Raw genomic sequence first — 12,011 nt, forward strand, 5'->3', positions numbered from 1 at the left:
TGACAAAAATTTAAAGTAGTACCTGTTTTTGACCACTGTCTGCTACTACAAAGAGGATGAATACTTTATGAAGAGAACAGGTTTAATGATTGTACGGTATTGGCGTCTTACATGCATGAACCCCATATTAGTTCTTCTATGTTGAAAACATCATGGTACCCCAAATAGATCACATGGCAAGACAAGAAATCAGAACATGACTTAAATTCTGTCAGAAAAACTATAACAATCATTGTCATGGGCTTATCACCTGATAACATAATGACCTCACCTTTATGTCTGACCTATTAATGGTCATATCATCCCTAAAAATCAACACACAAGAATCAAACTTCCCACACATAAATGCTATAGAAAATCTTTAAAATCATATCCAAACCATAGTAGTGCATTCAAAAAAATAATCTAATATAAAAGGCAATGCAATTTAGGAAAAAGAAAAAAGAAGTGTAACCAGAAAACATAATGCAGAGACAGATCTTACTTCAACAGTATTTACATTAAGTGTAAATAAATTAAATTTATCAAAGAAAATAAAAATTAGTGGAATAAATATTAGTCAATAGTATGCTGCCCACAAAAGTCATACTTTGGATTTCAAGGTACAAGTATTACAACCAATACCCCAGAGAGAACTAGTGCATCTATAAAAATATAGAACCAAATAGATTATACCCAAACATTCATCAAAAACTGTTACCCCCCTGTGACAAGGGTACGTGAGAGGCAGAGGCAGGCAGGATCAGCCTGTTGTCTCAGAGGCACTAGCTGTTGGAACCGCCCTCCAACAGAGGTAGTGAAGTGCACTAGACCAGTTAGTGTCTCCTGGGCTGAGCGAGAGGGTAAGTATTGCGACCTGGTCTGCCATCCAACCTGGCCCACAATCACATGGAGTCTGGAGATGAGTCAACCATGAAGGTGCAACAATATCAACTATATTGTGTCAGGGACAAATATAGGGACAATATATAGTGATAGAAGGAGGGGGTAAGAAGAGAGAGTAGCAAGAAACGATAAGGAGCAGTTATGTCACTATCACTATGGGGCCTAGGCAGATTTTAGATTAAACCATTAGGCAAGACTAAGGTCAAAAGCCCGCATGTGTGGGCTAAAAGCCTTCTGATGCCAATCCAGCCAGGTCATATATATGGAAATGCTAACCTATGAGGCTGCCTCAGCCAACACCCAATAATGGCCACAGTCCCAAAGGAGGTAAAAGATCCCAACAAAAAACCACAAGCAAAATAAATAAATAGAAAAGTGGTCATACTTAGTGATCACAGATATGCAAATCAAAACAAACAAAAGTACCTGTACACATACCAAAAATTAGTACAATCAAAGGATATTTTGGAATGTTCTTACCCTACTATTGTGAATGTAAAATAATGAATTGATTTTGAAAACGAAGTCTAAAGAGCAGACATCATATGACCCAATATATCACTTATAGGCTCATACTTAAGGTATGAAACCTTTTAGGTACAAAGGCTTTTAGGGAAATTTTCACAGAAGCACTATTTGTAAGAAACAAAAGGAAAAAAAAGCAAAAGTATCTGCTAAGAAAAAGGTTACAACATGTATAAAATTTGAAAATATTTCAAAATAAGTCAGTCATGAAATGCTACATATTTTAAGCTTTTATTCACTTGAAAGTTCAGAATGTGCAAATCCTTACATACGAAAGTATAGAAGATAGAAGTGTGCCCAGGGAATGAGGGGAAAACAACTAATACATACAGTTTTCTTCTTGGGATAATAACTTTATCCCTTTTGATAAAAGAGATGTTTGCACAAGAATGATATATTAAAAACCACTTGTGACATTCATATGTAAATTATATCTCAGCAAAATTATATAATTATTTAAAGAGAAGGTAATGAATTTGCACAAGTACACTGCATATACATGCACAGAGGAACTAAGATTTTTAGGATAGAACTTTAGGTCTTATTCTGAGTAAAATTCCTTAGGAATCTCCATTTTACTTATATTGACTACACACTAAACTAAGGGTTATCTATAGAATTTTGTCAGCCATTTTTTTAAAAAAGTAACGAGGGTTTGGCAAAACATAGTTGAGAAATAGTTCAATCATTGATTTCTCAGTTTTATATTTTCCTAAGTTTTATAACACTATTACAAAGGCAGAGAATTTGTTTATAGAAATTTAAAAATTATAAACACAACTAAAAAAATTTAAAGGAAGATCAAATTAGTATAATACAATTCAATATTTTACAATATATTGAAAAAATAGCTCAGTTGTATTTTTAAAAGCCACAAAACATTTCATTTTGATGCATGAAAATTAGTGTCCTAAGTTTTACACAAGGATATAGTTCAAACCATTAATTGTGTAGATGTGGTTATAATACACCTTACAACAAGTAGCAAACACTGAGCTAGAAAAGATTCTCTGCATACAAAACACAGATTTACAACATCAAGAGATTTTACAAATTTGTTTTATCAAATAATTTCTCAATTTTGATATTACTTTTAAAATTGATAATTGGAAGTCTTTCATCAGGGTTTCTTTATAAAAAAAAAGTGTCAATGAGTGGAGCTCTTTTACTCTCTGCTTTTGTCCTTTGCAAAAGAAAGGAAACACAAATTTCAGATAAAAACAACATATTGGCAGATTTCAAAAATTAAACATTTAAACAATATCATGGCAACTAATTTTAAAGACATCTAAGTTTTAAACTCAAGTAGTTTTACAAAAAATTGTGTATTCCATATGCAATACACATCCTTTTAATAGTGAAATAATAATATTTTGACCAATATATACATATTGACATAGGAACACACTGTACCCTTAGTCTGGTTTGCTCAGCAGTGATCTTTATCCAAGTCCTCACGAAAGGGATTTAACAATTCCACAGATGAACCCAGAAGAATCTGTAGTTCATTTGTGAATTCAACCAAATGTAATAATTTCTGACCTTCTGGATCGAATGTTTCCAAGTCTTTGGAGCAAGCAAACAAGGCACTTGTGGAAACCTGCTTATAAAACTCTGACTCTTTAATTATGACAATTTCCATATTTGGAAAATTGGAACTGAAGTCACAGGATGGCCATTTCAATTTCTTAAGAACATCAGAAAGCAATAACCAGTTTCGTGGCCTGTAAGATAAAAATAATATGGTGGTTTAATAATAATAATAATAATAATAATACTTGCAATATTAACAGTACTCTCAACAATTGTCTTCCTGAAAAAAATACAAAACTAGTCTATGCCTGTAAACAAGAGCTATAGTTGAAGCCCTCTGCCTTTTCCTAGATAGCTATTCATTGACCAACATGTTTTCAAATGAAGATAACATCTCTACTTTTGCAGTAGCTCTAGTCTTATCTGGCTTTAAAAGAAATCCAGAGAAGACCAATTGATTACACAAAGCATCAGCAACATCTTTGTGAGAGTCTTCATAATTTCTACATCATTTCTGTCATGGCTGATGGAATGAACTAATATCCTACTCCTTCAGTTCTGGCCATATTTTGGGTGATTCATGATACATCCCACTATGCTCACGAAGTACAGAGCTAAGAACACAACCCTAACACAAAGAAGTAATTTATTTATTTTTTTAATTTTTTAAATTTTTTAAAGAAATAATTTAAAGCACCTCTTTCATCTTCTGTTCTTATAAAGAGAGAATTTTGAACACAAATGTTTATATCTTTTCTTCTCCCTCATCTTTGCTCACATCTTCTATTTTAGCATGACAATTTTTAGACAATATTATCTTCCTTACAAACTCATGTAAAATTATGTTATATTATCTGTTACTATCAAAATTTACTACATATAATGTTGTTCATATAACTTCAGAACCAGGGGAATCTGTCTATTCATTAAGAGCCTTTGACAATACACTACAGAACATAATCCCTTGACATAAACAAGAGCCCAGGCTCTTGACAAGGGATAAGTCTCAAGGACACAGTGTCTTATTAGAATGGGGAAAGACCTGGAAATAACATAAATGACTATAAAAAAGATTGCAGGTATCAGTAAAATGACTTTACTAATCCTACATAAGATTATGTAGTCCATATGGAGGACTCCTGTACAGTCTCCCTTATCTGTACAGGAGTCCTCTAGATATGTATTAAAAAACACACATAAATATCTATATACATATGTACATGCATATACACATACATGTGTGACATATATGCAGACATTTGCAAGTTTTTCCCTAAGATGAAATTATTTCCCTAAGATGAAGTACAATGAAGGATTCACAATAAAAGCAATAAAAATTATTTTAATTATATACTGAAGTAAAACTTAGGTAGATATAGTGATCTCAAAGTACTTTATTTTACCATCTCTAGGCAACATTTATTTCTTGAAAATTCTCAACTGCCAACATTATTATACTTGAGTTTTAGGGCCATTATTAGGTAAAATAAATATTACTTCATAAGTGTTCAACCTAGATACTTTACATAGGCTTAGCAAAATCAATCTGATAACTATTCCAATGAATTGCAAAGGTAATAAGGATGTGATGGTTAAAAGGAAGCTTTCTGTACATGGAGTCTGCAGCAGCACACTGCAAGAATTTGTAATGCTACTCAGAATGGCATGCACTTTAAAACTAACAAATTGTTTATTTCCGAAATTTTCAGCTTTATATTTTTGGACCTTGAATCTTTATAGGTAGTGAAACTACAGGAAATGAAACCACAGATAAGCAAGGCCACTCTGCTGAAGTATTCACAATGTTCACTCAAATTTCTACAATTATTTCATCAACCTCCTAGTATTCTTTCCCAGTTAGTTTAGTGACTCTTATTTCCAAGACCACAAAACTTATTCCTTAATGACATCAATGCTTTGGATTTGGAGCCTTACATTAGTCTTGGTGGTGCTCTAGTTATAATAATTTATAGATGCTGAGTATAATTATTGTTTTCCAGAGAAGACTTACTGTTTTTTTAAAATGCATGGATATTTAGACATCATTCCCTCACTCATAAGAGGCTTATGGATATACCTTAAAAATCTTAGAATGGAACCACCATTTGACCCAATTATCACTCCTTGATTTATACCCAAAGTACTTAAAATTAGCATACTACAGTGATGCAGCCATATCAATGTTTTTAGCAGCTCAATTCACAACAGTAGCATGGATCCAAACTAGGAGCCCTTTGACAGATTAATGGTTAAGCAAATTTATTATATACACACAATAGAACATTACTCAGTCATAAAGAAGAATGAAACTATTGGATATGCTGGTAAATTGATGAACCTGGAATAAACCAATACCAAAAATCCAAATTTTGAATGTTCTTTCTGCTATGTAGATGCTATATAATATAAGAGGCAGGGAGAAAAATATAAGTTCATTGGATTAGACAACAGAAATTAAGGTAAGGGAGTAGAAATAAGAAAAGGAGAGACAACAGAATGAACATATATGAACACATGAGCAGTAAAACTCCACATCATATACAACCATAACAATGGAAAGTTATCCCCATATGTGTACAATATGTCAAAATATATTCTGGTTACATACATCTTATAATAACAAATAAAAGCATTTTTAAAAAGTGTCTTTAAGTTGTGCTATTACTGAAAAGTAAACCCAGTTTGTATATCACCATATGACTGATTCTCACCCCTGAGAAACAGATACTTGAATCATGTAACATGGTAAGAGGGGGCTATCTGAAAATTCAAATTCAAACATATCACTGTTAGCTCCATCTTCATTCTCCTTATCCTCTGGTCCTGGAGGGTTTGCCAAAACATTGTTTCCAGCTTTATAATCTGGTTCTAATGAAAGGGAATAGAGAAAAAATTAGTAGGCTAGAGCAAGATTAAGCTGTCAGCAAAGGACTTTAAATAACAACAAGAACTAAAAACGCTTCCCCCCCAATTATTTTTATAGCGCCCACCACCCACTGCCCCACACTTACATCACAGAGAAACGTACTGTAACTGATTTACTTTCCAAAAAACTGTAAATAAAAACTCTCTCACCACAGACTGAGGTCCCATAGAATTCCCAGGAGACATTCAACTCATTGTTAGTGCAACCCTGCAGGTCATTTAAATAATCTGAAGGGAAAACAAACTCAGAGTGTTTGAAATCCAATAAACTATTTCAGCAAAATTTCAAGCTACAACATTTACTGCCATTATAGTATTATATATAATTATATTGATATGCTAATATATATTATAATGCATTCACTTTTAAATTTTTAAAAATCAGCTCACAAAAGCAGTTGTTTTTCTATACACCAAAAATGTATTGAGGAAATAAGTATATTTACAGTGCCATCTAAAGTAACAAATTCAATGAGTAATAAATAACCAATGAGACAAAATATTTGTCTACTGAAAATTATAAAACCTATCTAAAGCAATCAACGATTGACTCACATCTTTGAGAAACGGATACTTGAATCATGTGACATGGAAAAGGAAGCTATCTGAAAATTCAAATTCAAACACATCACTGAGAGGAAGAACATTCAGTGTCCATGGACTATAAGACTTCATATTATTCAGACAAAAGTATAATTAAAAAATCTAGAATCCTTGGGCTAGGGTTATGGCTCAGTGGTAGAGTGCTTGCCTAGCACAGGTGAGGCCCTGGCTTCGATCCTCAGTACCACATTAAAACAAATAAATAAAGGTTACATTTTTAAAAAATCAAAGTAATGTCAAAATCCTAAATGACATTTGGCATCAGACTTAGGAAAAAACAAAAACAAAAACAAAAAAGATCCTAAAATTCAGCTGTAATTGCAATGAACTCTAGATAGTCAAGAAAAGGAAATATGGGACTCTTATATTCTGATTTTATAACTTAATATAAATTTTCTCTCATATGGGGAAGGTAGAGTAAATTAAATGACAAAAGGGAAGTATTAAATGAAGGTAAATCTGTTAAGCAGTGGAAAGGAACAGAATATGAGAGAAGAGTGATGAAAAAGGGAGGGACCACAGAATAAAACTGAGTGGGAATTTAAAAAATGTCAATTTAAAAAACAATAAAGAGTAGAAAAAAAGAGGAAGGAGAATAGGATAAGAGGGAGAAAGAGAGGGAGAGAGGTTAGAAAGGAGCAGAACTGAAATTAAACAATTTATATTCTATGCATGCCTGATCTGGTCAAAATGATTTAATTGTCATGCATAAGTATAAAGTACTAATAAAAATGAAAACTCTATTTTTATTTTATACTTAAAATAAGTATAAAATAAAAATAAGACCATATAAAAATAATAATCAAAACATATGGTACAGTGTTATACTAGCATAAACACTAATGCAATAGAATAGAATCCCTGAAAATATAACCTTCTAAAAATGTGTGTGTGTGTGTGTGTGTGTGTGTGTGTGTGTGTAAAGAGAGAGGGAGAGAGAGAAAGAGAGGGAAAGAGAAAGAACAGGAGAGCGATGGAGAAAGGAGGAGGAAAAGAGAGAGAGAGAGAGATGGCATGATCTTGTAAACTCAGCTCTCAGCAGACTGAAAACAGGAGAATCACAGAGAGGTTTTAGGTCAGAATGAACAACTTAATGAGAAAATTTAATACATGTATTATAATATAATATAATAATATAACATATATTATAATAACATATCAATAATCCATATATAATACATGTATTAATATAATTATAATAATAGCCATTGTATCATTCCTAAAATAAATATAAAGTTATTATAATAACCTATAATGTATATATTATGAATCTATATAAGAACAGGAATAGTGTTGTGTCACTATGTGCATGTAGACCCAGGTACTAAAAAATTGCTTGATTACAAGAGTTCAGGACCACATTTAGTCTTCATAGTGACACTGTCTGAAGAAGAAAAACAAAACAAAAGCCAATAATATGAATATTATTATTGTAGAAAAATATATATAAATGACCAAATGTGTGGAAAAAAAGATGTACAACATAGAAGAAAAAATGTTCAGTGATCTCTGATTATTAGAGAAATACTGATCAAACCTACACTATGGTTGCAACCTTGTACCCACAGTCATCCAACTACTATACGAACAAGGGAGTAAGGTGGAAATGAAGGGAGAAAAGAGAGAGGGAAAAGTAAGGAAGAAAAGGAAAGGAAAGTAGGAGGGAGTACTGCAGGCAGGCAATGATATGAGGCAACAAAACTCCTGTGTAGTGGTGGTGAAAATAAAATTGCACTGAAAACAGGGTCTTTTTCATATCTATGTTTATATTAGCCCAGTCACAGGATTTTATAAATAAATTCAGAATAGTCATGCATATCAATTTCTAACAAATTCCCTTTGTGCACATCTATACAATTCTTCAACAGCTGATTCTCTGTTTTATTCTAAAAAATAAATGCCTAATTATCTTCTCTATGAACAGATCATACACTGATGACTCAAAAATAGACAAAAACAAAATAAACCTCTTTCTTCATAGTACTGGTTAATATCTAATAAGTTAAACAAGTTGTGGTTAATGTGAGTTACTGCTATTTTTTTAGAAAAAAAACTACACAATAATTTATTCTGAAACATTATATTTGTTTTACGTATCATATAAGACTGTTGCTTAAATGATGTATCAAAAGCTAACTGAATACCAAAGACAAAACCAGAAAAATTAATGCATGGCAAGTTTGCATCTTCCATCTCCCAAACTCAAGAGTAAAAATGAGTCATTCTGGTTAAAAATGACTTGTAGAAAAACAAAATGACTTTAGAAATCTTTCAAAGTATTAGTAGAAGTAAATAAATGTATATATAAAATAAATTTTAGCTTCATTAAAAACATACACCATATGTACAAAAAGTTCCATGTCAATGTTGTCCTAAAATTTTAAATATTTAAAATGTTTGCCTAATAAAATCCAAATCTCAATAATCTATTATCATCTAATTTTTAATAAAAAATGTCTCTTGAACTTTATCATCCTAGAACTTTATATGACCTACCTTCAAAAAATGTTTCCATGCACTTGCTTTTGGTCATTTTCATGATGGTTCTACCTGAGTAGGTGGCCAAAGTGGGGTCAGCACCATAGGATAGAAGCAAGCGGACAATTTCCAAGTGATCATTCTCGACTGCATTATGAATTGGTCTATAAAATATATGTAGCAGAATTAAATTAATGGATACCTGCTAGTTTCTGGAGCTTAACCCTTAAATACTGGCAAAGACGAATGAATATATCAGTTGTGCTAAGTCCCTTTGCATGTGCTGTCACTGACAGCCAACAAGAAGAAAATTTGGGCACAATACATTGATTAGCCCAGCATCAAACAATGAAATACTGTTATTTCTATATTTAACTCTTTAACATAGAAGATTAAAGGTCTAATTCGGGAGTAAATCTCAAATGTAAATCTGTTTTAATATAAGGCCTAAGTGGGAATTCAAGAAAAAAAAGAGTTTTTCAAAATACTATCAAACTAATAATATTAACCCACAAGTAAAAAACCTCAAAATAATGAAGCCAACATAACAAACAATTGTTATCCAATTTAAAAATGTGCCTATAATATATTTTGAAAGAACCTGAGTGCAAACAAATGATTAATAGAATGATTATGATTTCCTGAAAGCAAACTCCAGGATCTTTGAGCAATCAAAGATCAAACTTTTAGCACTGAACCAGTCAACAAAGTAAGTTCTTTAAATAATCTAGTTATCATCTAATTTTTTAATAAAAAAATGTTTCTTGAACTTTATCATCCTAGAAATTAATATGACCTGCTTTCAAAAAATATTTCCATGAACTTGTATGTTTTTAAATTGGATAAAAATAAGTAATAAGAAAATAAGTATTTCTAACTCATGTTCTTTGGAAGACAAAATTATGAGGTCATACTACTTGGAATCTGTGAAAGACCAAAACATATTTTAATTTTGCAAATTTTTTTTTTTTGTCAGTAAAACCCCCGCCGCCAGACCTCTGACAATCTTAAGTAAGAAATACTCTTGGACCAACTCCAGACCTGGATTTCTTACAATAAATCAAGTTCAAGGGAAAATTTAGGAACATAGCTAGCTGAAGGTAAAGATGACAAAAACACATAGTGCCAACATGGAGCAGTGGCCCTCTATACTCTTAGGACTTGTAGCTTACTTATATTTTAGTAACAATGAGTCAGCAGATAGACAAAACTAGGCACTTTTAAGACAATATCCCTTATAACTTATAGAAGCTCATGTATTTGGGGAGTTTCTGAACAAGGAGATGTTATGGTCAAGATTATATGCCTTCTCCCTGTTCAACAATGATATGGGACAAAAGACACAAATACAGCAAATGAAACTCTCCATATTGCCTCTGTATCCAAGAGAGTACCCGACAAGTGACAGTAGAAGGCGATTAAGTCCTTGTATTAATTAGGAGCCAGACACAAGGCATGGAGGACTGCAGAGCACCACATACCTTCACAGGAACAGAAAATTTTGTAAAACCACAGTGGAAAACTGCCAATTCAAAGAAATAAGTGATCCAATTAATACTACATTACTACATTTTTGGTGTACATCATTTTTCTTTTTCAATACAAGTATACCTTGGTCACTGATTTTTGAAAAGAGAAAAATTAGAAATAAAAAATAGAACAAGTCAATGTCTTTAAACACTCAAAACACCATATCTATCCATGGGCAAACATGTATGTACACACAACATCAAATTAAAAATCACAATAAACCCTGTACTTATAAAATATAAGTAGCAGCTAAAATTTTTTAAGTATGTCATAAGTACTTGAGTTCTGATTATTTTTTTAGGTTGTACAGAATTACAAACATAATTTTACCATCTATTTTAAGTATTAAGTCCACTGCAATATGTCCATAATATTGTTTTGAAATGATTACTATGCTCCATTTACATTAAATTTAATCTTTGTATCAAGTATCCAATAACCCTATTATCTTCTACTTCTAACCCTGGCAACTACTATTTTAAATTGTGTTAAGGTCTGTAAACAAGTCAAAATAACACCTGGTATTTTGCCAGGGGAATGTTAGAGTTTGTAAACAAGTCTGGATGGTGCCTGGCAAAATGCCAGAGGGAGTGGTTTGATAAGTAATAAAAGCAAGCCATTAAGTATGGAGATTCCTTATTGGTTGACTGATGTATCTAGTTTATGCTAATTAAGATAAGCTGTGCAAAATCTATAAATACCTCTGTTGTCCTACAATAAACGGCTTCCACTCCTGCTGTATCAACGTACACAAGTTATTCGTCCCCTGTCCCCCCCCCCTCCGTTATTCTGCAGCAGCCGGACTGCGGCAGATGGTGGCCTGTTACAGGGAGCCCCGGGACACTGGGGGGTAAGTGACAAAAAAAGCTGCCCGTCCATAGATAGGACGGGAGCAATCTGCTCGTCCCTAGACAGATAGGGTGAGAGGAAAAATGGCCATTTCGAGAAAATGGAAAAGATTGATACAGTATATTTTTGTCTTGTTTTGTCTCAGTGTATTGTATTGTCTTTATGATGAGAATATGGAAGGGGTGAGAAGTAAATTAGTAAGGGAAGGAAACACCCCAGTGGAGCCAAGAATAGTTAGGGCATGTGTTGATAAAAGCCCAGGAACTCTAGTCAGAAAGAAAAAGAAAAAGAAAGTTCAGAAGAAGAAGGATTATCAGAAAAAAAGTTGCAGCAAAAGGCTATTACTGAATGCTTTTCGTTACCGGAGGGTGCATAAATCGGAGCGGCAGCTGCCAGGAGCTCGAGCCCATCATGGCGCAGCAAGGGCTTTCCAAGCAGCGGCAGCCGGCTCTTCCCCGGGGAGCAGGACACCATTGCAAGAGCCCAAATCTAGACCTGACCTGGAGGCACAGTCTCACAGGCTCTTGCTCCCTGTGCCTAGTAGCAGTTTGAGTCCAGTACACTCTTGGGGCCATCTGGGGCTGCCCAGGATGCTACAGCCAGCAGAAGACGCTACCAGCGTCCCTGATGTTTGGTCATTTTCAATGCCAATAACTAAACTACAATGGTTCTCCTACACCTGG

The 12,011-nt window shown here is 33.2% G+C and overlaps 1 pseudogene; it reads right to left on the reverse strand.

Moving 5' to 3' along the window:
* Nucleotides 1-1,690: 1,690 nt before the first annotated feature.
* The window catches only part of LOC144372157 (BCL-6 corepressor-like), a 45,864-nt pseudogene continuing 35,543 nt past the window's right edge, over nucleotides 1,691-12,011 (reverse strand).

This window comes from Ictidomys tridecemlineatus, chromosome Y, assembly GCF_052094955.1.
Source record: "Ictidomys tridecemlineatus isolate mIctTri1 chromosome Y, mIctTri1.hap1, whole genome shotgun sequence".
In the NCBI taxonomy this organism is placed as follows: domain Eukaryota; kingdom Metazoa; phylum Chordata; class Mammalia; order Rodentia; family Sciuridae; genus Ictidomys; species Ictidomys tridecemlineatus.